Raw genomic sequence first — 27,448 nt, forward strand, 5'->3', positions numbered from 1 at the left:
TGAGTCAGCATTAAAAAATACACTTAACTTCAAATTTTCACCCATCTACGATCTACAGTTACTTTTGTATCGCGATTTTAATATCGGCAATACTAATATAATATTGACACACTTACACAAATTATGTAGCCCCAAACTAGGCATAGCCTGCACTATGGGTACAAGACAATGATATATTTAATACAATATACTTACTGAAACATACATAAATACATATAAACATCCATGACTGGGAAACAAACATCAATAATCTTCATATAAATTTTTGAACCCGGGACCTCTAGCGCAGTAGCATTAACCACTGGGCCATATAGGTCGCCAATTAAAATTAATAATTATAGTGAATGTTTAGTATTCAAAGTAAATTCTGGCCTCAAGGTCGAGGACTGATTGGAGACGGCCTTTCATCAGATATAAATATGATTTTCAGTGTTTAGTTGTGAGCTGGTACATCCCCTGTGACTTCCACTTCTTCGTGGTCACAGTATCGATGTACTTCCTCTACAGGCGGTTCCCGGTCGCAAGTCAGCTTCTCTTCGGAGCTATGACAGTTGCAGCGGTGGTGACACCTGGGATCATCAACTATATGTACAATCTACCTCCATTGCAGATGTTTACTTACGAGTGAGTATGTCTCTTTTATGAGAAGTAACGTGCATTTATATCAGTGGGAGGCTCCTTTGAACAGAATGCTGGCTAGATTATGAGTACTCGAAAAAAGTAGAAATGCAGTAATGTGTAAGCATTATTCTGTTTCAGTCTGAAGGACGCCGTAGATAGTGAAATTACTGAGCAAATAAGAAAACATATTGTCTCAAAATGAAAAGCGCAGTTGTAGTATTTCAGAATTTTTGATTTTTTCAAAGGGTGTATCAATTACCATCATTGACCGTCCTGCTCGTCTCGTCCCATATTCGGCATGAAATTAATAAAATATATATCGTGAGTCCGTCATAATAATTACCATAATAATTACTTAAGTAAGTATTTGTATCTGATTACTGATGTCATACTGACTAGTTAAGAATTGTGCGTGTTTATTACAATTATCTTGTGGAATATTTTTCTAGATTTACATTGTTTACGAATGAATGGCTTTAGATCGTATCTCTCCGTCAGATACGTAAGCTAAGTCACCTAGACGCTACTTCTTCTCATCAATCAATTTAAAATATAATTATATATTATTATTTATAAGTCCATGCTTCTCAGCAATTGCAAATTCATAATTGACATGCAATCGCAATTAAAGCGTATTAAAATCTTTATTCACGACTATTTTACCGCAGGTATTTTGAATATTAACTTAACAATAGAATTGATTTCGCCAAATAGACCCAGACCCGATTTCACCATTGAAACACGATTAGAATACTTTGGATTTAGCTTACGACTGTAAACGACTTTAAAGATGAAATTCGGGTTTCACCAACACACTAAACGTACCTAAATACTGACCGCCGAATTTTGGACGTTTAACATAATCCCTTTCGAGAGCTGTCTGTCACTGTCGTTATCGTAATTTACATACTTATAATATTATTATATTACCTAGAGTTTTGACAGGTATTTGATACCTTCTATTGCTTATTATATCTCTCTCTTATAATTATATCTCTGCACGGTTGGACCGCGGCCTTCAGGTGGATGTAATTTATTTCGATTTCAAAAAAGCTTTCGACTGTTTCAATAGTGACATTTTATTGAAGAAGCTTAGTAACATTGGTTTTGCACTAGGACTTCTTTTAAAACTCCTAGCACACTACATGCGCGATAGGCAGCAGTTCGTTAGGTTGGGTATTTATGAATCGGCACCTTACCACACGCGTTCAGGAGTTAGTCAGGGTTCGATATTCAGTCCTTTGCTGTTTCTTCTTATTGTGAACGATTTACCGACAGTTCTTGGGCATGCACAGTGTCTCCTTTACGCAGACGTTTTGCACTAAAGTTCGATCAAAAGCTGACTGCATGGCGATCCAGGAGGATGTTCGTGCGATTCATGATTGGAGTACAGCAAATGACATGGAATTTAACATATCCAAATATTACATAATGAGCTTTGGACGTCTGAGATACCCGATTTTGTTTGACTACACAATTGGGAACACCACTCTAACCAGAATGCGCTAGTAATGCGCTAGTTCGCAGTAAATTAGAAGCAAGCTCATGTGTCTGGAACCCCCATTATTCCACCTATGACAGGCTACTTGAAAAGGTCCAAAAAACTGTTCTCAGGTTTGTGTACAAACATAGCTTTGGATACTACCCATTCATGTATCCTACAGCATTCCTCCTGGGCTGTCTTAGTAACAACTCGCTTAAGACCAGGAGAGCAAATGATCAATCCGAGGTCTGATTGATGCTCCGCATCTACATGATCAGCTGGAAAGGCTCTATACCCCAGCAACTATTACCGATCCCGGAAGCACAGTCTCCATGCTGTTCCTTTCTGTCGGACGGTTGCACGGGCCAGCTCCCCCATTCCGCGCACCCTCACTGCCCTCAATGCGCGCTTTTCCTGACTTTGACTTATTTGCGGATGGATGGAAGGAAGTCTTGAATGTTTGCCTGAAGTTCAGTGAGACACTTTGACTAGATTTATAATGTTACAAATAGGAATTATTATTATTATCATTTTATTATTATTTTTCTGCTTTTAATATTATTAAGAATTGTTTAATTTAACTAATCCATTGAGTTGTTTTTTTTAAGACGACGATTGACAACGGTTGAGATGACTTTGACCTGTGTTTTGTCGTTGTTGTGTTGTGTCGTGTTGTCAACATCTCTGTATATATAAATTTTTCTAATTAGTTTTGACATTGTTTAAATTTTAATGTTAATTGGATTTTATTTAATTTTTAATTTTAATTGTAAACAATATTATATTCTGTGTTAATAAGTGTAATTGGTTATAGGCCGTTCTGGTAAAACATAAATAAATTATGACAAGTTACCAGTGGGAGGTTCCTTTGCACAGGATGCCGGCTAGATTATGGATTCAACAACGGCGCCTATTTCTGCCGTGAAGCAGCAATGTGTATGCATTACTGTGTTTCGGCTTAAAGAGCACCGTATATCTTAAGGTGACAAGCTCAGTTGTAGTCCTGATCGGTACTGCATTGTACTGGGCAGGGCGTATCAGTTACTATCAGCTGAACGTCCTGCTCGTCTCGTCCCTTATTATCATAATAAAAAAATACTCAGTTTCCGTCAACACGCTCAAAATATTATAATGATAAGATCGCTTTGTGTTTAATCGAGATCAAAACTGGCATTAGAACTCGTTTACGTAAAACTGTTTGAAGTTCGATTGGTGAAGTCGGGGCTCAGAGTTCTAACTAACAACGCATATCTTAAACGGGGTGTTCACTGTTCGAGTACACTCGTAAGACGCTACTCGTTTTTAATACCTAATTCGAGTGCACTCGCATGACCATTCCTATACCAAAGTAGGTACTATGGAGCGTGCGGTTTATAGCAACACCTACGTAGAAACATCTTTCCCTCTAGCGTACACGTCACTCGCGACTTTTTACATAAGTTAAGAGCTCCAACTTGAGAGTTTCTTATTTGCAACTGAGAAGGATTCATCACCGACTAGATATCCATCTAATCCGAGCGTAGTAAGAAGAAACATTAATTAAGGCCTTTTTTAGATTTAAGAATTCTGAAACGACATACCGTCCCTCTCACGCAGGTGATCGCAATCATTAGTGACTAGGGACGACTACAGCTCCGACAAAAAATCGTGTGTAAAAAACTCAAATATCCATAATCAAAGAAAAAGAGTAGACAGAACGCTTTTTAAGTTAGCGTTACGCAAAACATTTATACGATCGATGCAAGGTGACGCCACAGACAAACAACTCGCACATTTCGACTTTTTGCAAGTTAAAAAGTGAATAAAGTAAGAGTTTTTTTTATGAAATATAGAGAGGAGACCAGCAGAACGTTCAGCTTATGGTAATTGATAGACTCCGCCCAATGTGACGAACGGAGTTGTAGTGTTGCCCAGAATTTTTGATTTTTTCAAGAATCCTGAGCGGCACTACATTGTAATAGGTGGGCGTATCATTAAAAAAAGTTGAAGCTACAAGAAAGCGTACAGAATACTTATTTAACATCAAATGGACTGCAGGCATGTTTGTGTTTGTCTCCAATTAAAAAAAAAGTTTCACCTTTCAGTTTTCTGTCAAATCCACGCGGACCCAGGCAGTTCCACCTCACGTATATAAAAAGCCACACCAGATACGCAGCTTATCTCGTTGGATTCTTCACCGGCTGTATATTTGAAAAATACTCCAAAGACACCACCAAAAGGATATCTCAGGTAAATAATAAACTAAAGTAAAGGAGATTTATATTTAAAAACAGTGTACAAATACGAACCAAGCTAAAGTCTCACAAATGTGACAAGGATGGGGGAGGAGTGAAAAAATCATGAAATTCGTGAGATTGTGGATTTAGAACACCAAAGAGGATGTAAATATAATAAGAGGCGGGCTGCTTAAGTAAAAGTTGAAATGTAGTTTAGTATGAAACGTGCAGTCATTTGACATAAATTTGAAATAGGAGTAATTACAATAAGGCGATTGGCCACAAAGTATAATCCGGTTAAAGTTGAAAGCAAACAGTTGCCCAAAACGTAGTGGATTTCGGCTATCTCCGTTTTTTACAAGATTATAGCCGTCATCTGTCGATCTATCAATGACTACACGTTTCATACAATCGAGCGAATCGCTTTTTTCTTAGACAGTTTCGCTCGGCTAAAATACACTTATTCCAGAAATGGGCTGTGATCGGTGCGTGCTTGGGTTTCACCATGATGATGGTGGCTGAGACGACGGGTCCTCCATTCCTCTGGCGAGGATACACGGCACTTGAAAGCGCTGTCTACGCCGCATTTAACAGACCGACATGGGCATGTGGCTGTGCTATATTCATACTGTCTTGTGTGTTTGGATACGTCCGTAAGTCAACGTCAAACTGAAAGAGTATGTTACTGGCCACTAATGATAAATTAAAAAAGAAAACCTGTTACCAAATTTTTAATTGTAACTCCTTGTTGCTCGTTTTTTGCATCTAATTTCTTCATTGTAGCATGGAGGGTAGAGGCATTGAGAATCTGTGTATACGAAAAAGTTTCCGTCAAAATGCATTAAATTAGGGTGGCGCCACAGTAGCATCAGGGTATATCTTAAAAGAAGCGCTAAATTTAAAATAATACTAATCAATCTAGATATACTTTTTCTCGTTATATACTACATTATTTTGTACAACACAAGTGGTTGAAATTTTCACTATTTAACTACTTTAGTCGACAATAATATTAATTTAAACTCGGCACACACTACTTCAATTCGTTTACAATTGCTACATTCACCATACTTCATACCATACCCTGTGCCTACACCAGCGCCATTGTGGAAGCTTTTTGAACTGATATTTACTACATAAGCTACATAAGCTATTTCAACTTTTCTCCCTTTAGAGATGATACTCCTTACCTTAACTCTCCATAATTGTAGCGTGCTTTTGGAAATACTTCTAGCCTTACGCAGAAATAAAATATTTTCTGAGATATATTAGAAAACTTTGTCTGTGACTGGCTTCTCTATCATCTAATGACGAGTCTCGTGTCTGTGCATAGAACACCATATTAGCAGTAGTAAAGGAAATGGGTGAGGATAAAAAGACGTAGACCGCAGCTTGATTCACCAAAGTATTAGGCGGGGCTTTGTCAATGAAGCTATTTAATGGTTCAGGTAACGGGTGCAAGTAGAGAGCGGTCAACATAAAGTGGGTTATTTAAATTTACATTCAGAACATTTTTTACTGTCATGTTTATTTTGTCAACCCACTTCAAAATGCAAGAGGATCGCCATTCACATGTGTATTTGTTACCATAGAAATCAGTTTTATGAACCAATTTAAGAATATTCGTTTATAATATTTGAGACAAAAATAATTGGTATTTTTATAACATATTAAATTATAGATAAGTAATTAATCACCTCAAGATATTGTGGAAAATTTATATATTATATTAGAAATATTTATTTTTTTACTTTTTAGTTATGTTCTGTGATTTTAATATATATATGAAGTCAGTATTTTTTGTATAACATTTTTCATGTCTGCATACAACTAAATTTGCCCTATTGTGCTTCCCCGGGGCATAAAAGGAATAGGGAAGTCCCAGGCCCAAGGGTCTCTATAGAGGCATCTAACCAGTGGGCTTCTTTGCACAGGATGCCGGCAAGATTATGGGTACCACAACGGCGCCTATTTCTGCCGTGAAGCAGTAACGTGTTAGCATTATTGTGTTTCGGTCTGAAGGACGCCTTAGCTAGTAAAATTTCGTGGCAAATGAGACTTGACATCTTATATCCGAAGGTGACGAGCGTAATTGTAGTGCCGCTCAGAATTTTGGATTTTTCAAGAATCCTTAGCGGCACCGCATAGTAATGAGCAGGACGTGAAACGTCTTGCCAATTACAATTAGCACACATTACTTATTATTACTAATTACATCAGCTGAACTTCCTGTTCGTCGCGTCTCTTATTGTAATGAAAAAGAAATTAAAATTTGTAATACGATTTTCAGCGTTAGTAAACAGTTTCCTCAGCTGGTATCCATGGGTGCCCCTCAGTCGCCTCAGCTATGGCCTCTATGTAGTCCACTCTATCATCATATTGAGGAACGTATTCGTGGCCAGAAACGCACCCCATAATGATAGCTTTGTTTCTGTAAGTACATTTTAAATTTCCTTGTAACTTCACTGATAATAATATATGAGCAATCGCGGCATGGCTTGACGACGAGCTATGAGTATGATTAGTAACACATTAGTTCAATTCAGGACGCGGTGATACTAGTAATCATTAGGACTAGACAAATAGCCTTCAAATAATAATAATTATTAACTTTAAAGACTAGCAGGCAAAAGATGTCATCCATTTTTCGTTTTTGAAGACATGCATTTCTCTGAAAAGGCATTTAAAGGCATATATTTTTTTCAAAATTGATTCCTTTAGAATTCTTTCCGATGTCATTTCTAATATACTAGATACCACCGCTTCGGAAACATATGGCGCTGTGAAAGAGAAGAAGCGGCGCAAACAACTCTCCCAGCATTCTTTTTTGTGTTCTTTTTAATAAAAATATCCAATATTGCGCTGCACACAATCTAGTTTTTAGTTATTGCAAACCTTGGCACAATACAAGTAATAGAACAGTAGAGTAACTCAGCGGCCTTCTTGAAATTTATAAATACGTTTGCGCTAACCGCTAGGGTTGGTACGTGGGTATCACTGAAAGTGTTTAAAACTGGCCAGTTAGAAACATTGCCTATGAAAACTTTGGCAACCTAATGTTTTGAATTGGTGGCAAATATAAAACTCTTGTTACAAGTGTAAAGGCACCTAACGCGAGAAAATTTTTGGTCAATGATTTATTATGGCTTTCGTTGTGAGCTTACTCATCAACAATGCTATGATAGGCTGCGATTAGCATTTCTTAATGAAGCTCCATCTTGTGCCACTATTTACAATTGGTTTAACGAGTTTAAGCGTGGACGTAGCAATCTCAATGATGATCCGCGTGAAGGACGTCCTTTAACAGCGACTACAGAAGATAACATCAGTGCTGTGCGACGCATGATAGAGGGAGATAAGAGAGTGACCTATCAGCAGATACGAGCAAGCCTAGGCATTGGTATGAGTCAAGTTCAAAAAATATTCCACGAACATTTAGACGTCAGAAAGCTTTGTACCAGATGGATTCCCCAGACGACTCTGCTTCGGGTTGGGACCGCATCACCTTAGTAATCAAAGCGTCTAAAAAAGTCCTAATACCTCCTATCACACATATCTGCAACATTTCCATCTCTACGGGTGTGTTTCCCGAGGTAATGAAAAGAGGCTTAGTCAGTCCCATTTATAAACAAGGGGATAAAGGGGACGTATCTAATTATAGGCCGATTTTAGTTCTACCAGTCCTGTCGAAGGTCCTGGAAAGGATAAGGAACAACCATCTTGTTAAATTTCTAAATAAATATGACATAACAGCTAAAAATCAATTCGGGTTCAGAACCGGTATATCTTCAGAAGTTGCGACCACAAATCTTATTAGTAATGTAGTGAGTAAACTTGATGATAATTTAAAATGTTTCGCAATCTTCCTAGATCTCTCCAAAGCCTTTGACACGGTATCAATTCCGACCTTAATCACTAAGTTAGAGCGTTATGGAATTCGAAGTCAAGCTTTGGGAATTTTCCGGAGTTATCTTTTGAATCGGAAACAGAGTGTGAAAATAGACAAGCGTATCAGTGACACGGAGTTAATTGACTATGGTGTCCCGCAGGGCAGTATTATGGGACCTACACTTTTCCAGCTGTATGTCAACGATCTGTGCAAACTAAACATACCATACTGCAGTATATATGCATATGCTGATGACACTGGACTCTTTGTGCATGGTAATGACTGTAGTAGTACCCAACAGCACGCCCAACAAGCGGTTAACATCGTGGCTGACTGGCTTGCAACTAATTTACTCACATTAAATATCCAAAAATCACAAATTCTTCCCTTTTCCTTAACATCTGCTTCCTCGGTTCCACTTGAAAACTCGAATATCATCATACATACTTGTCATTCAATAACACCCACCTGTAACTGCCCCTCTCTCAATATTGTATGTAGCGTAAAGTACCTCGGCATCCACATAGACTCTAACCTAAAATGGCATACACAAATAGAAGCGTTAAAAGTGAGGCTGCGGAAATTAATATACATATTTAAGACGTTACGACACGTGACTGATCCTAATACGGTCAAAACTGTATACCTTGCCCTATGCCAATCACTATTGACCTATTGTATCCCTGTTTGGGGTGGAGCCCGCGTAACAATTATGTTAAGTCTGGAAAGAGCTCAAAGAGCTATCCTGAAGATAATGCTTTACAAACATATCCAATATTCTACCAACCTACTTTACTCAGAATGCCAAGTTTTAACGGTCCAACAACTATATATTCTTCGGAGTATATTAAGAAAACATGCGACCTACCCCTCAACGTGACTGTTCTTGGACGACGCCGCACCCAAATATGTCCCATAATAAAATGTAAAACGGCCTTCGCGAAACGTCAATATGATGCTCTCTCCTCTAAGCTATACAATAAGATTCATGAGAAGACTTTTATCTGTAGATAAACTAAGCAATGTCGAGGTAAAAAAGAAAACCACCGCCTATCTCAAACTCGAGAAGCTGACCGATTTGAGAAAAAAATTATAGTGTGGTTCTTCCAGCAACATGGACTTTCAAAAGTTATCTACTTTATCTTGAATCTTACCAGTGGGAGGCTCCTTTGCACAGGATGTCGGCTAGATCATGGGTACCACAACGGCGCCTATTTCTGCCGTGAAGCAGTAATGTGTAAACATTACTGTGTTTCGGTCTGAAGGGCGTAGCTAGTGAAATTACTGTGCAAATGAGACGTAGCATCTTATGTCTCAAGGTGACGAGCGCAGTTGTTGTGCCGCTCAGAATTTTTGTGTCTTTCAAGAATCTTGAACGGCACTGCATTGTAATGGGCAGGGCGTTTCAATTACCATCAGCTCAACGTCCGGCTCGTTTCGTCCCATATTTTCATAATAAAAATTTAAATTTTATATTTTATTTTAGATAACAACGTGCTTAGGAGTGATTGTAACTGGGAGTTTTGTTGCTTTTGTCATCTTTCTATTGGCCGAAGCTCCGCTCAACAATTTAATTACCGTGGCGTTAAAATCCAGGTAATCTGTTTTAACTTTATTTTTTACATATAATAATAGTAATAATATTGACACACTTTTTACACAAATTATCTTGCCCCAAGTTAAGCATATATAGCCTGTGTTATGGGTTACAAGACAATGATATATTTAATACAATATACTTACTTAAACATACATAAATTTATATAAACATACATAAATACATTTTAACATCCATGACTCGGAAACAAACATCCATATTCATCATATAAATGCTTGCACCTACCGGGATTCGAACCCGGGACCTCTAGCTTACTAGGTAGGATCGCTAACCACTCGGCTATACAGGTCGTCATAGCAATACACATATGCAATCAGAAAGTTGAAACAGTATAAATGCACTTTAACAAAGAAATACAATATTTATTAATACTTATTTAAACCAATATGGTGCTATATATATAATTATACAATTAGTTATTTTGTGTAAATATTATATGTCATTGCCATTGTTTTAATATAGTTTTGTAGATACTACTACTACCACTTCGGCTTACGGGGGATTACTAAATACTAACATAATAAATATGTTCTCTAACCTTCTCGCTTAGTATAAATGATATACGGAAACAGCAGCAGATATAAATTCAAAAATTTATACAGGAAGAAGAAAAATTTAAGTGTAACCCTTAAAAACTGACTTACAAAAATTATTTTAATGTTTTAATATTATATGAGGCTTTTTTTTGATCGGTGTACTAAAAATTTTGAGATATGCTATTATGACATTATACTTAGTCCGGTCAATTTAGACATTCGAAGTTACATAAAGTCCCAACAAGCTGAAAATCAGTGAAATTGTTCAAAACATAATTATAAACAATGTTTAAAAGTTCCCCATCATTCCCGTGTATGGAAAAAAAAATATTCAAGGTCAAAGGTCAAAAAAGTGAGTTTTTCGCGATTTTCAGGAAAACGGTAAGTTTTATCATAAAAGTACCTCGAACAAAAATTGTAGATCATAAAATTATCTATAAAAAATGTATGAATACTTTTTTTCTTGCGAGCCACCGTTTCTGAGATATAACGATTCAAAAAGTTATAAAAAACGCGCTAAGTATACTACCTCATAGTTGGCGTGGAAACGTGTGCATATTATGACGATAACAACTTTTATACTAATATTTTGACCTTTGACCTTGAATAAAAAAAATTCCATACACGGGATTGATGGGGAACTTTTAAACATTGTTTATAATTATGTTTTGAACAATTTCACTGATTTTCAGCTTGTTGGGACTTTATGTAACTTCACTCTCATTTTTTGGTCTAAATTGACCAGACTAACTAGGAACTGTAAGATATATAAGTGCGCAACGCCTTTTGGATAAGAGAGAGGCTTACTTTTGTGTGGGAAACTTCACTCTCCATATTGTTGTAAATAGGGCAGTAATTTGAATATATATAGGTATTTCTAAGTCAAAAAAATACAGGTTCCGAATAAGTAATCACCAACATATCATACTAAACAACAACATAAATACTAAAACTTATATCGATGCAGTATCTTAAAATATAAGTTTTATTCCGATCAGTTCAGTAGTTTTTGCTGTATAACTGAAGGGAATAACTGGCTCTTCATTTATTTGTATACATTACACACTTATAATGAAGTCCTAAAAAACCTTGTTAATAAGATTATAAATTTAATATATTTTTATTCTGTTTTAGGGTTAAAATGCCTCAAAGAGTGTCGAAACCAACGCTTGAAGGACAAGCAAATACAACATTCAAACGAGAAGCAAATGATGGATACCTTAACGATAATCTACCACCAATTGTTCATATTGACTCTTCAAAAATGTAAAATTGAATTTTTGTCACGCTATTTGAGCGTATTTTGTTAAACTGTATTTAGTATAACACAATATTAGGACGAAATATTGTATTTGTTTTAGATCATACATGCCACCGAGGTAAAACAATCAACTAATATTATAGTAAAATTACCAAAAATGTCTTTTTCCTAAATTATTCTATGAATTTTGAAAAGCAGGACCAAAAACTAGTTCCCCAATCATCGCCAAAGCAAGCGAGATGGGATGCTTGTTCGTATACTCCCCGCAAGTTGATAGAGTGACAGCCCGCCATCTTAGGACATGCAGACATTATTATAAAATTACAAAAAATTGGCTTTTTCCTCAATTTTTCTATGAATTTTAAAAAGCAGGACCTAATGTGGGTTCTCCAATCATCGCCATAACTAGCGAGATGGGATGCTCGTTCGTATACTCGCCGCAAAAGAATAGTGCCCGCCATCTTAGAACAAACAGATCAGACCTCAATATTGTAAAAATCTTGGAACGATGGCTTTGATAAATCATTATTAAATAACGAATATGGCTGTACGGGCTTGAACCCTTTGCCTATCCTAATAATGGACGAAGTAACAAACGTCGCAAACGACAGAAAATTTTAGGAACCAACTTCACCCTGTTACCTTTGTGTTACAGTGATACACGCGCATCTTAAAATTTCACTCTCATCATTTTTTCATAACGCGCCTAAAAATTTAAACTTCAAAAAATAAGCAATCTTAATAACGGTCACAAATTGTTATCCAATCACTGAGGAGTAAATGCGGACAAGAAGTGTGAAAGATATATTGCGGCCATCTCTTTCTTGAGATCTGACTGGCTTGTGAGAGGTATACTTTGTCTCTTTCTAGAGATTTATTATAAGTGTGCGGGGCGGGTGTTGCTTACTCCAGAGTCAGGCTGAGATCTATAGAGTTTACTTAGACTTTGCTCAGACTTTACTTACGTAAGACTTAGCTAAGTGTAAGCTTAGCATAATCTTTGATTGCTGTCTTATAGTCATTTGACAGTTGAAATTATACTGAGCAATGCAAAATTCAAGTTCGCCTTTTATACTACTCAGTAAAGTTTTACGTAAGTAAAGGCTGAGCATAGTCTAAGTACGCTCTGTAATAGACCTCAGCCTTAGGCTTCGTTCACACGGCATTGTCCTGCACGTTTTTTTGTAATCGTTTTTTTAACGTATAGTCAACCGGGTGTCCATATGGTTCATTCGTGTAAAAACGAATAGCCGCAGTTTCCACACAGTTGTCACAGTGAGTAGACGTCACTGATGGATCCACCCTGCCACTCCTCCAAAAAGCGGTCTGGTACTAAACGCTTCATCGGTTGCAATTCGATAAAACACGTATAAAATCGTGTCGTGTGAAGGAGGCAAAGCTATACCATATGCCACTGCGAACCGAATACGTCAAAGTTCATTCGATTTGCTTCACAAGACCGTTGAGTATGCGTTTAAACGTATAAGCTGTACACGTTTTTTTGCAGTACAATCGACGTGTGAATGGATCTATGTACGTTGTATGGTTACTATTTATACGTTAAGACGTATACTGCAAAATAACGTGCTGGACAATGCCGTGTGAACGAAGCCTTAGTGTAAGTTAGTACAATAAGATAAATTTAATGGAAAGAAACTGTCTCTATAACTCTTTGTACGCAGATAAAACATAATATATACATAGCTTAGTTAGGATAATTTATGTAAAAAATTTAACGAGTGCAAATAAATAGTAATTTATCAAAAAAAAAAAATTTCAACTATCTCATTTGATCATCATAATAATGTAAATTCACTGATTATAATTCAATTAAATTGAATGCATATAATTATGCATTTTTACATCAATGTTTTCTTTCGACGCTATCACGTTAAATTATCGTACATAAACCGACTTTACAGACAACCAATTTTTTTCTTTAAAAAAGGCATACGAGCTGTGGACAAACATTATCAAACAACATACGTATGCAAATGCGGGACTCGCACCCGCGACCTTTCGCGTTCCGTGCGAGCGCTCTTTCCAACTAAGCCAACCTTTCTGTAATACATTAATCTAAACAATTAGCAAGAGCGAAATCTCAAGTCAATTTCCTAATATACAAATATTGGGGTTGAACAGGAGTCAACTGTAAGTAAAGTAGATCCTGTAGATGAAGCCACAACCAGAGTGTTTAACAAATACAAGATTTTATGAGTTGTCACTCGAACGGTTGGCTCAGTTGGAAAGAGCGCTCGTGCGGAACGCGAGAGGTCGCGGGTTCGAGTCCCACATCGTTCATTAGATTTTGTTGTCAAATTTTATTTGTGTAATTAATCCCAGAAGTGAGGGTTATCACTTTAAAACATAACAAATTGTTATGAACATGCGTATGTATGGGGTAGTAGGTGTAGGTATATGTAGCTGACATGTCATTTAAATAAAATTGTCTCGTTTTTATCCTATACTTAGGAGGAAACCAAAGAACGCCCTTAAAAGACGATTAGCTGGTTTATATCCATTATTCTATACTTTGTTTCTTTACATTTACTTTTAGGGATTATTGCTGTGTAATATTAATGTGTACCTTTTTTTTATGGAATAGGAGGACAAACGAGCGAACAGGTGACCCACCTGGTGTTAAGTGATCACCGCCGCTCACATTCTCTTGCAACACCAGAGGAATCACAAGAGCGTTGCCGGCCTTTAAGGAAGGTGTACGCGCTTTTTTTGAAGGTACCCATGTCGTAACTCAAAGACTAAATTAATACGAAATAAATAAAAACAACAAAAAAAACTACATTTAAAAAAAAGCGACTTCAAAAACTGAAATGAGTCAAATAACTAAAAATTTTATTTAATACACCTTTTGTTATTTGATACTATTCAGTAAATTAAACGTAGTTTTTTTATTTTTTACATTTTAGTGTCAGTTAATAATTATAATAAATAATCAACCTGAACGAAAACTACTAAAAAAGCCGTACACAAAAAACAAGTATATCATTGAGGTAAACAAAAATTTTCATACAAAAAGGTTCATAAAATGAAAACCACTGGGCCAAACTCTGTAAAATTTTTATGGGATCAAATGGCATCTATTCTGCACTGAACTAAAGAAAAATTAAGTTAATCTCAGAGTAGTCGGTGTACATACGTATAAAATAAATACCGATCGAATTGATAACCTCCTCCTTTTTGAAGTCGGTTAAAAAGAATTTATCCTGTGTCTTGTCAACTGAATACATGAAACGTACCTAACACTATTTCAATTTTTTTAATTTCGTTTTAGATATAGAAATAATGTTTTGTATATTCGCAGCTCAACAAAATATTTATAAATATGTTACAACAATAATTATATGATTCAGACAGTTCGATATATTTAACTAACTTAAACTGAACCTTGTGGACTTGCTTTCAAAGACTATTGAATTAGGTAAGAACATTTGAGCCTATTTATTTACCAGTGGGAGGCTCCTTTGCACAGGAAGCCGGCTAGATTATGGGTACCACAAAGGCGCCTATTTCTGCCGTGAAGCAGTAATGGGTAAGCATTACTGTGTTTCGGTCTGAAGGGAGCCGTAGCTAGTGAAATTACTGGGCAAATGAGGGTTAACATCTTATGTCAAGGTGACGAGCGCAGAATTTTTGGGTTTTTTGAGAATCCTGAGCGGCACTGCATTGTAATGGGCATGGCGTATCAATTACCATCAGCTGAACGTCCTGCTCGTCACGTCCCTTATTATCATAAAAATAAAGTAAAAAAATTATAATAAGAGTATCAAACTACATGGCTACATTTTATATTTAAGTTACGTTTGAATATTTAGGCAACGCATGACAAACTTGCGATAGTGTACGTCATTTTGTTTTAGTGTGCGCGCGTTGCTGAAAATAGAGGTTAACAGTTCAGCGCTATTTTTTCGACGTGTTCTTATCTGTCAGTCTATCTAGATATATAAATTATCCAAGGGTGAAAGTTTTAAAGCTGTTATAATAATATTATGAAATTAGATATTAACACTTATAATTTATGGGTAGATATTAGAATAAGTTTAAATTATTTAATTATATTTTTTATGTATTATTTTAAACTTATTCAAATATCTACCCATAAATTATAATGTGTGTTAATATCTCATTTAAAATCAGTCATATTACAGAGCAATTAATCGTCTTTTAAGGGCGTTCTTTGGTTTCCTCCTGAGTATAGGATAAAAAGGAGACAATTTTCTTTATATGACATATCACATACCTACACCTACTACCCCATACATACGCATGTTCTTAACAATTTGTTATGTTTTAAAGTGATAACCCTCACTTCTGGGATTAATTACACAAATAAAATTTGAAAACAAAATCTTATGAACGATGCGGGACTCGAACCCGCGACCTCTCGCGTTCCGTAATTATGTAATTATATTTCGTTTTTTTATTTATTAATTATTAATAATTCTTTACATTTTGTCCCGCTCTGTAAACATTATTCTGTCTTACTACTGGGATCATACCAACCAAGTGTGGCATTTGATTAGAGTTTCGAAGCAAGAATTTTTTCAAAGGAAAGTGGTCAACGCTGCTTAAGAAATTTTCACTTCAGGAAGAGTATCATGTGTTTTGCCTACACCCAACAATGGAATATTATATAATATATAATATATTTAAATCTACAAAAGATAGTAATAAAATTGTTATCTTGCACTGCAATAATATATTCAAATACTAGCGGACCCCACAGACGTCCTACACACGTGTTAAATCAGAAACATCGGTCCAGACGTTAGGAGGAGATCACTAACATACGTAGGAGAATTATATGTCGACTGTATTGAGAATCTACACCAATCTTAAATTTACTGGAACACTCTAAAGTATCATCAAAATCGGTCAGCCATTTAGGAGGTAGTTCAATCTAAACCATCCTCGAATCCATTTGAACACACACAGAAAATTTCATTCAAATATGTCCAGCCGCTTAGGAAGAGTTTACCATCAACACAAGTACAGAAGAATTATATATATAAACTAGTGGACCCAACAGACGTTGTCCTGTACACATGTCTTAAATTTGAAAAATCGGTCCAGCCGTTAGGAGCAGTTCACTAACATATACATGAGCAGCAGAATTATATTATATGGATGGAATTGAGAATCTAAACCAATCTCAAATTCACTGAAACAAACAAAAAAATCATCAAAATCGGTCCAGCCGTTTAGGAGGTACTTTAATTGTGAATCTAAACCATTCTCGAATCCACCTGAAGACACACACCAATCTCAAATTCACTAGAACACACAAAAATATCATCAAAATCGGTCCAGCCGTTTAGGAGGTAGTTCAATTGTGAATCTAAACCATCCTCGAATCCCCTTGAACTCACACAAAAAAATTCATCCAAATCGGTCCAGCCGTCTAGGAGGAGTTCAGTGACATACACACGCACACAAGAATTATATATATAAAAATATACTATAATAAAACTGTGGAGTAGCCATGTTTGTACATTTGATATTTTATAGAAAAAAATGTATTGTAGGTGATACAGCGTCTGTAACTGAATAATTTCATTCAAATATGTCTAGTCGCTTAGGAGGAGATTACTATCAACACACGTACAGAAGAATTATATATATAAATATACTATAATAAAACTGTGGAGTAGCCATGTTTGTACATTTGATATTTTATAAAAAAAAATGTATTGTAGGTGATACAGTGTCTGTAACTGAATACAAAAATAAATTTTTTAATAAAACCATCTGTCTTTTTTTTACACGGTTATCTCTGGTACTACTGGATAGACTGCGAAGCCTGATGCCAATATTTATGCTGTATTTGATCAAAAAAGATTCTCGGATATAAAAGATATGCTGATCCAATGTATTTTACCGAAATTTCGTCTGGAACTACTGAACTAATTATAAATTCATATCTAATTTCCGAAAACGAGGTGCCGGGCACGGGAGCAGCTAGGTATTCAAATATTAACATTAGCCTATAGTTACTGTTTCATAATATTCTAATGTGACATACAAAAATAGAATAACTGTTAACAGGAATACGCCGTAATATAACAGCAGTTTGAATAGGTACCTTTTTTGCAGCAGAACTACGGCTGCTCGATGAGTTGTCTAAAATATTAGGGTTCAAAGGTGCTTTTGGAATATGTCGCATAGATTAGATATTATTATAAATATTTGCGTAAGCACTAATTAATGTATTTAAAATTAAAAATACAATATCATTGAAAACAAATACTTCATAAATTTTCTGTAAAACGCCATCTTGTGATAAGGTTATAAACGTTTTCGAACTGAATGAGCACGCAGTATGTTGCTAGATACCCTACCTATGTTTTACTAATTGAATTATTTCATGGATGACGCTCTCATTACTTCAACTTGTCAAAAACAGTATTTTTTTCACGAAATAGTTAATTTTTTTGTCCATTTGTTGACAATAGAGCAAGTCATATACTTATGCCAGATGATCGAACCGATCACAGAGCACTGGGTCCCCGCCAATTCAAGCAGCTCTGCGTTGCACGCGGTCAAAAGGTTGGAGTGGGGTGCACCGCAACTTTTTTTTTTTTTCGAGAACATTTTTTTTTTTTTCTTACATACATATATCACCGCACTCGCCGGCAGTATGTGTGAGTGTATGTAAGTGTGTGACTATTTGTGTGTAGTGTTATTGTAGGTGTGTGATTTGTGATTTGAGTGTGAGTGGTGTTAAACGATTACAGGACGAGGACTATCTCGTCGGGCTTCTATCAAAGTGTGTGAATCGTATTATATTAGGTTGTGGCCGCTGGAAATCGTCAAAGTGACTAGTTGCAGCGGTTTGATGTACACGGCCGCGCCTACGTCTTCGAGGGCGGTGTGGTTGGTTTGGTGTCGGTGTTGGTGATGGTGTTGGTGTTGGTGTCGCGTTCGCGATCGTAATATAGTCGTCCGGGTCGACTAGTACGTGTCGAGGTCGCCTCTGTTTGTTCAGACTGTGGTCTAGAGGAGTGTAAGCACATGCCTCCCTCACCAAGATATTAGGGTGCTCGGCCACCTTATCAAAGTAGCGTCGCGATATCTCCTTGAAATGTTGAGCGATGGTCGGCAGCTCAAGATCGCGATGGAGATCTACGTTACGATCGAACCACGGCGCTCCGGTGGCCGTGCGCGTGAATCTATTCTGAACCACTTGCAAACGCCGCAAGTGGCTCGGCGGCGCGTGGGCAAACACGATGCTTGCGTGCGACATAATGGGACGTACGATGGTCTTGTACAATGTCACCTTGTGTTTGAGCGGTAGTTTGCTTCGCTTGCACACAAGTGGATACAGACGGCTAAGGACAAACCGGGCTCTATGGCAAACCGTGCTGATATGTTTTGCAAATTTCATGTTACTGTTAAACGTAACACCTAAATATTTATAATGTTGGGCCCACGGAATAGGGGTCCCATATAATTTAACAATAGGTATAGGGGCCAAAGATTTTATTTTATTAGTATTATCAAAGAGTACCGCTGCACTCTTTAAGGGATTGAATTCAATCCGCCATTTTCTGAACCAGTTCATTAATGGCGGCCTGAAGCACTCTTATATGAGTCGCGAGGCGCCCCCGAGTAGTCATGTCATCTTAGGCACCGCACCTAAGATGACAGCAATACTTCATGTGTGGGTGGACCTCCGCTTTTTAAAGCACTAGAATGTGGGCCGGGTTGAAGTATTGCCGTGCTCTATTAGGCCGCCCAGCTTCTTCCAAGCTAATTTGATTTGCTCTTATGACCGCAGAATTTGATGAGATAATTTCGAGACCCAGTATTCCGATATTGGGCGAGGTTTTAAGGGTTCTCGAAGAGAGGTGATACAACAAATGGGGCTTTTTAGTGGTAAACGTGCAAAGCACCAGTAGTGTCGTCAGCATAGCAATGTATGTTGGAGGTGTCCAACATTTCATTAACTTGCAGAAGAAACAGTGTATGAAATGAATTAATGAAATTATTAATTTTAATAGGGTATGTCGAGATCTTAAATATTACTCCAATTTTTTTTATGGAATAGGAGGACAAACGAACGTACGGGTCACCTGTTGTTAAGTGATCACCGCCGCCCACAATCTCTTGCAACACCAGAGGAATCACAGGAGCGTTGCCGGCCTTTAAGGAAGGTGTACGCTCTTTTTTTGAAGGTATCCATGTCTCCTTGAAAACCCCACTATGTAGGACTGCCACACATCCAGATGGTGGGGATGATATCCTAACTTGTGGCGTGTCGTGCGAAGGTGGAATTCGGCGGCAGGAATCAGGTTAAACAGCTCTTCGGAACATTCCCTGTGATAAATGCGGTAGAAGACACACAATGAAGCGACGTCTCTACGCAACGTCAAGTGATCCAGCCGTTCACACAGCACTGGGTCCGCGACAAATCGAGCTGCTCTGCGTTGCACGCGGTCAAATGGGTCCAGCTGATACTGGGGTGCGCCAGACCAGAGATGACAGCAATACTCCATGTGTGGCCGGATTGCGGAGCGCTAGAATGTGGGCCGGCTTGAAGTATTGCCGTGCTCTAATAATTTTTTCAGGTCATGTAAATTCTTCTGGCTAGTTTGTCTGTGGATATTGTGTTCTTGATTGTCTTGATATGTATTCCAAGTTATATACCTAGAGTACGTATTGAATGAGTATGTGGTTTTTTGACATGTGGTTTATTAAAATATTCATTAATATTATAAAAAATATTTTCAACCAGCCATTTGAAGAGTTTTGGTATAAACATTTTATTTGATAGTATATTTAAGTTCTCAGGCAATTTGTTGCATAATTTTATGCACATGTTATGGCTTTTTTTAAAGAAAGAGAGTTGTTTTAGGACAATATTTCAAAACCAGTCTTTGCGGCTATCTTGTTACTCTAGTATTCACCTGAACAGCTGACGTGAAAAGATATATTCTGTGGTTACGTACAAATTTGCAAGCCTCGAAAATGTATGTACATGCTAGACTTTGCGGATTATGTTTTTTAAATAGCGTTTTGCAAGCGTGCCACGGTCCTACACCTACTATTGCACGTAGAAATTTTTTTTGGGAAACAAAAACTCGCTGAACATAATATGAACCATTACCCCATATTAGTAGTCCATAGCGTAAAACTGATGCAACATATCCATGATAAGCCATAAGGGATAGCTTGTGTGATCCTATTCTTCTTAAGGCGCTATAGTCTTAAAAAGTAACATTTTTGAAAATCTACTTAAAATACTTCTACAAATACTACTGGTTCCAATTTTTTGACATGTTTATATTCATTTTTTTATCTAAATTATTGCAGTTTCGAAAACACGATTACGAAAAAAAATCTCGATAGATATATTTTTTGAAAAATAGGCTTTTTTATATGAATTGTTTTATACTATCATAAAACTATGATGGCTATAAACACAAAACTTATTTTATTCGATAGTTTATTAGTATTTATAAATATTCATCGTGGGTTTTATCAATTCGCTTTGTGAATTATTTTATATAAATTTTTTTCGTAATAAACCAAACGCGACGCCTTGGTTGCATGCTCGCTCATGCCAGCAGTACGCCCAGGGGGGTGCAACTTCCCTACATTGGCACATGAAAAAAATTTGCATTGAAAGTGCTGCCACCTATTCTATTAGGCACGCTGCAATTACACCACGATGGCGATAATTTAACGTACATGATAGATGGATAGATGGAGCTAGTGATAGCAAAAAACTCACTTAACTTACTTATTAAAGACTTGACTATGGTGTTGTAGTCAATAAATTGCTCTCCTTATTTAAAGGTGACTGCTGAAATTAATAAACAAATAATAACTTCCATCCACACAAATCAAACATCAATATGCATTCTATACGATCTACAACAATATAGTAAAAGCGTAAAAATAATGCAGCGCCATCTCTTGGCCTGGGTACACTGATTTTACAAAATAAAAACATGAGTTGCACATCTATCTCTAGTATATAGTGTATTATCTATGAGTACGCCAAAGAGTATAATAATATTTAGGGAAAAGAGAGCCCTCTCTACGCATTATGAGCTGTCTATTTGAAAACTAGCGCCATCTGAATATTGGCCCCGAAAATATCTATAATATAATATTAGCTCGAAATTATGAAATTCACTTTTTAATGTAGGTATTGCAATTTTTACCATGTTGAAATTGCGCGTAGAGTTAGTTATTTAATTTTGCCACAACATAAAGGATAGGATTTAGTAGTGTTGGTATGAGTAATTGAAGTTATTGGGTGAGAGAAATAAAAAGCAATGTTTGCATATTACTTTTTATTTTTATAATGTTTATGTTTATCATAATATTGTTGGGCAGCTGTTTTTGTTTCGTCTTGACCCACATAATATGTTAATTTTCCGGACAAAATTCGATTGATCAATCTGCACCACCTTTTAACCTTGCTTTGAAAGATTGTCCTTTTTTTCGCAAGCGCGATATTTCTGCTTGAAGATGCTTGATCTTTGTGCACTGTGGAGCCATTAGAACTGTGAAAGAATGTTTAATTTACAAATTGTATAGTATAATATATGTATTATATGGTATTAAATAAATGGACAATATGAAAAGGGATTCAGTCTTAAAGTCTATATATATAAAAGAATTGCTGTTCGTTAGTCTTGCTAAAACTTGAGAATGGCTGGATCGATTTGGTTAATTTCGGTCTTGAATATTTGTGGAAGTCCAGTAAAGGTTTTGATAAGAAGAAGAATTTAATATGTACAGCACGACGTCTGTCGGGTCAGCTAATAATGAATAAAAATATATTCAAAATTTCATTCCCACACGGATATTAGCTGTTCTCAATCCTATCAGGTACCAATGCAACCTTCATCAAAAAAGACATTTGCCTCAATAGTCTTATGTCATGTCATGCATTAATCTGCTGTTATAAAATTACTGTCACATTTATGGTTAATCTTTGTTAAATAAAGACCTTTCGAATTTCTTATTATGTTTAATTTCTTATGAGTGTTGTAATATTACATCAAAGCCCGCCATTGTCAGGTGTGCTACTCCCTAACTTTGACTCACATACTACAAAATAAATGATGGGCCAATACAAGAATTTTGCTGATTTTTGTCCCCAGCTCCGGGACTATGAGGGAACTACTTTGCCCACCTAGACAAAAGATCATAAACTATGCCAAATTCCATACAAATTTATTCAGCACTTTTTGGATAAAAAAGTATAAAAACAATATTTTCAAAAGAAATCAGAATCTTTCCCATTTGTAATATTAGTATAATAATATTAATACCTTTTCCAGCTGTTCCTTTAGGCTTGCTAATAAAACTATAATTATGTTCCAGCATGTAAATTATTGAGATGCAACTGAAATTGGAAATAATACTTATGTAGTTTGTTGCCCACTTTGTCGGAGTGAATTTTAACTATACTTTTCAAATCATTTCAATCAGACGATAATGGAGAAAAATAAAAATAAAACCAAAAATCATATCATAATGAAGTAGCACTCAGAAAATATAGAACCAGGGCAGCATTTCTTAAGAGTCTAGAGCTCAAATTAAATCACAAGTTGAAATAAGCTGTCAAACAAAACCATTATAGAAAAAAGACATACCTACACTACTCACAAAATTTAAAATCATAAAATTTTGTTTTTATTTATGGTTTAGTTGTGTATAATAGATAGAAATATATAATATTTTGGTATGTGTTCAAAACAAAATATAATCATCAATTTATATATTTATTATTATTCATAATATTGGCTATTATGAAAAAAATATGTGAATTTTACCTGCAACTACAGGTAGGAATGTTGTTGAAGTTGATGCTTTTTCTAAAATAAAGTTGCTCACATATGGCTCTGTAAAAATTAAACATAATAATAGATTAATGATTATTTATTATTTGTATGCCACAGAGAACCGGAGAACTTTTATTGTGATTTGTAAAATCTTATGTAAATGAAATGAAATTATGAAGACTATATTATATGAAAACATGACATTAAGATCAAGATCAAATGTGGGATTTTCAATCAATAACATTTTATGGGCCCAAGATTTTAAAATTACAACCAAGAAATACATCAAAATTTTGTATGTGTATGTCCATAAATATCAATAATTTTAAGAAAAAACATAAAAGACATGGGATTAAAAGCAGAACAAAATCAAATTGTCAATGCCCATATCTAGGCTAAATTTTGACAGATTTTTATCAGCAATTGAGTTTGCCTTTATATTCTTTCTGAATATTTTATTCGAAATAGGATATAATATCACTTACAGAAAGTCAATACTACATATTGTAAAAAGTATACCTCAGACCTGAGAAGTAAGGGCATAAGATACTCAGCGGGCTTAATTGTTTCCATAAAAATATGGTTACAATGTTAAATCGTACAATAAAATTTATTATTTAATACCCTGAGGGTGGCTGCTCCATGCCATTTCTGTGGTATCATTAGGAATGTCACTTATGTTATAGTAACCTTTACGACATTGTAAATAAGTTTAAAAATTATTTACCTGAACAGTCTTGCTGTATTATTGTAGGCAGTAAATGTTGTGTGGATGAAGCTTGTCCTAAGATTACTTGACTCTGTAGTTGTCCTGAAAAATAATGTAAATATGTAAAGATTATGTTTCATTATTAAATGATTATCATTGATAATGAACCAGTTTCAGCTAGAAATGCAACCATTGAATTTTGTAATCACAACTGTGAAAATCAGGTGTTTCCAGAATGATACAATATACCTTCAAAAAAACCATCAACTCAACAAAGATTCTTAGTGGTGTGACTAAATCTGACAGAATAAGGAATAGAATCGAATATTAACTCAATATGTGTTAAATTAGGGGACTTACCAGGCAGATGAAGCATCGGAACTGCCAATGTGCTTAGCCCTTGATTACGATTTCTGTGTCTGTCAGAAAAGTGTATATCACAAATTCTCTTCTTCTTATAACATTCAAAATCAGATGTTTAAGGGTTTCCACCAACAAGAATGACCCAAGTTTTAAACTGCTCAGGAAATTTGACAGCATCTGGGAAACGATGCATTGTAATCTCTGAAAATAATAAATGACATTATTAAATAAATTGAGTGACTATTAAATCCATCAGATAAATTGTGATAACCTAGTGTTATGACCATTGGGCTATTATTAGATTTTGGACTCATATATTGACTTTTCTCTTGATAAAAATGGTGTCAGAAGCCAGCATAGCTATCAATTATTATTAAAGCATATATGTTTGGGAAAGTCTGAAGTCTGACATAAGGGGATTGGAGTTTAATCTTTGGGGCAAGATACAGAAAACCGGTATGTTTATAATAGTTTTAACCATGATTGCAAATTCAATCTACGGACCGGTAGTAGAACCTGAGAGTAGAACAAACCTTATATGATACTTTATTTATCACAAGATTAGTCAATAAACTATACTGTTAAGATTTAAGAGAATATTTTACTTACCACGGAGCGCACAACCGAAAGCACAACGTCTCGGCATTACACCAAAGTTCATAAATTCCACAAACAAAAGTGTCTCTATCACAAAAAGTAGAAATTCACAGAATAAGGAGATTTTAGGAGTGAATTCGCAACAGCAAGGCGGAGGAAAACAAGGCTCGACTCGACGCACTTACACTTTGATTTCAATACCAAAAATATGAAAAATGGAAAACACGAGAGTAGCCGCCATTTTATGACCAGTGGGCAGGTTTCAAAGCGAGTGACAGCTGACAAAGCTTTAATTTTGGGGCCAACTATCAGATGGTAGTACAGTTTTCTGAAAACGTCTCTATAAGGCGACTTTCCCACCCCTGGAGTACGCCCGTGACCACTGTCAAGGACGGTATTGTGTTCGTTTTTCTCGGGCTCACATTACGTAAGATTTTAGCCAACAAGTAAAAATCGGGAATCATAGTAAAAAAATAACGATGATGCGACAGAATATTTGTTAAAATATACAGGTAAATGGAAGTCGGAATGTACTTAAATAAAATGTACGTGTAATATTATTTTGAATATTATGCGACGCGGGATTTTTGTATGTATGTACTTTAGGGAACTTAGATAAATCCAAGATGGCCGCCGCACAAAATTATGATTTCATCAATATGGATATCGTATCCAAGGTTTTCGAGGGTGCTGAGAACGAATTTGGCATAACTTTTGAAATCCAAGATTGCAGCCGCGCAATATTATGATTTCAACAATATGGGTATCGTGTTCGAGGTTCTCGAGGGTACAGAAAACGATTTTGGGATCATTTTTGAAATCCAAGATGGCCGCCGTGGAAAATTATGATTTCAACAATATGGGTATCGTATCCGAGGTTCTCGAGGGTGTCGAGGACGAATTTTGGATCATTTCTGAAGTCCAAGATGGCCGCCGCACAAAATCATGATTTCAGCAATATGGGTATCGTATCCGAGGTCCTTGAGGGTGAGGGAACGAATTTGTGATCTTTTTTAAAATCAAAGATGGCCGCCGCGCAAAATTATGATTTCAGCAATATGGGTATCGTATCCGAGGTTCTTGAGCGTACAGAGAACGAATTTGTGATCATTTATGAAATCCAAGATGGTCGCCGCGCAAAATTATGAATTCAACAATATGGATATAACAAGATGTTCGTGTGATACATGAATGGAGTACAACAAATGACATGGAATTTAGCATATCCAAATGTTACATAATGAGGACGTCTGAGATACCCGATTTAATTTGACTACACAATTGGGAATACTACACTTACCAGACCTTTAATAATGAAAGATCTGGGTGTCACCTTTGACCAACAGCTCACGTTTAAAGATCATAATATAACAACCGTTGCAAAGGAATCTTTCCAGCGGTTGGGATTTGTCTTGAGAAATGCACGCAATTTTAAAACAGAATGTGTCTTTCGCCTTCTTTATAGTGCGCTAGTTAGCAGTAAATTAGAAGCAGCTCATGTGTTTGGAACCCCCATTATTCCACCTATGACAGGCTACTTGAAAATGTCCAAAAAACTTTTCTCAGGTTTGTGTAGAAACATAACTTTGGATACTACCCATTCATGTATCCTACAGCATTCCTCCTGGGCTGCCTTAGTTACAACTCGCTTAAGACCAGGACATCAAATGATCAATTAGTCATGGTATGCAAAATAATCCGAGGTCTGATTGGTGCTCCGCATCTACATGATGAGCTGGCCAGCGGCCCGATTCACGTAATTTTACATGAGCGATATCGCAGCGACATCTGTCGTTCACCTACGATTCGTATTCACGTGATTTAAATCGCACGTTCGAGAAACGATCCTATCCAGAAATCGCTAAAGCGTATTCATGTCATCTAGACGGACTTCAATCGTTGTGTCAGTGGTGTTCTGTTATCTTTTTACAATCGGTTACAAACGATTTACTATCAAATCGAACATCTGAGAAGTCGTTGAACTGAAGTTAGTAATTTGCAGTTGTTGGCTGTTGAAAGTTTTTTCATAAACATGAATATCAGCTTGTCTTGGCTACTTTTGGATCTTTCCGAAAGGGAAGACCGGCGAAGAGAACGTCGACGCCGAAATAATATTATGAGAATCAACAAATATTTTGCTTTCGAAATGAAAGATACGGAGTTCGTGAAAACATTTCGCTTTAAGAAAGGATATAGTCCTTGGTCTTAATGAAGACCTCGTTCCTCTAATTCCATGAGAGCGTAATACTACGCGAATACTTAGTTTCCCATTTAGGTTGGTAGTTACCAAGAAAGATCTTAGTAGGTACCTACCTACTTATCTGACTAGATATTTA

This window comes from Leptidea sinapis, chromosome 16 (genome assembly GCF_905404315.1).
Source record: "Leptidea sinapis chromosome 16, ilLepSina1.1, whole genome shotgun sequence".
NCBI classification, from domain to species: domain Eukaryota; kingdom Metazoa; phylum Arthropoda; class Insecta; order Lepidoptera; family Pieridae; genus Leptidea; species Leptidea sinapis.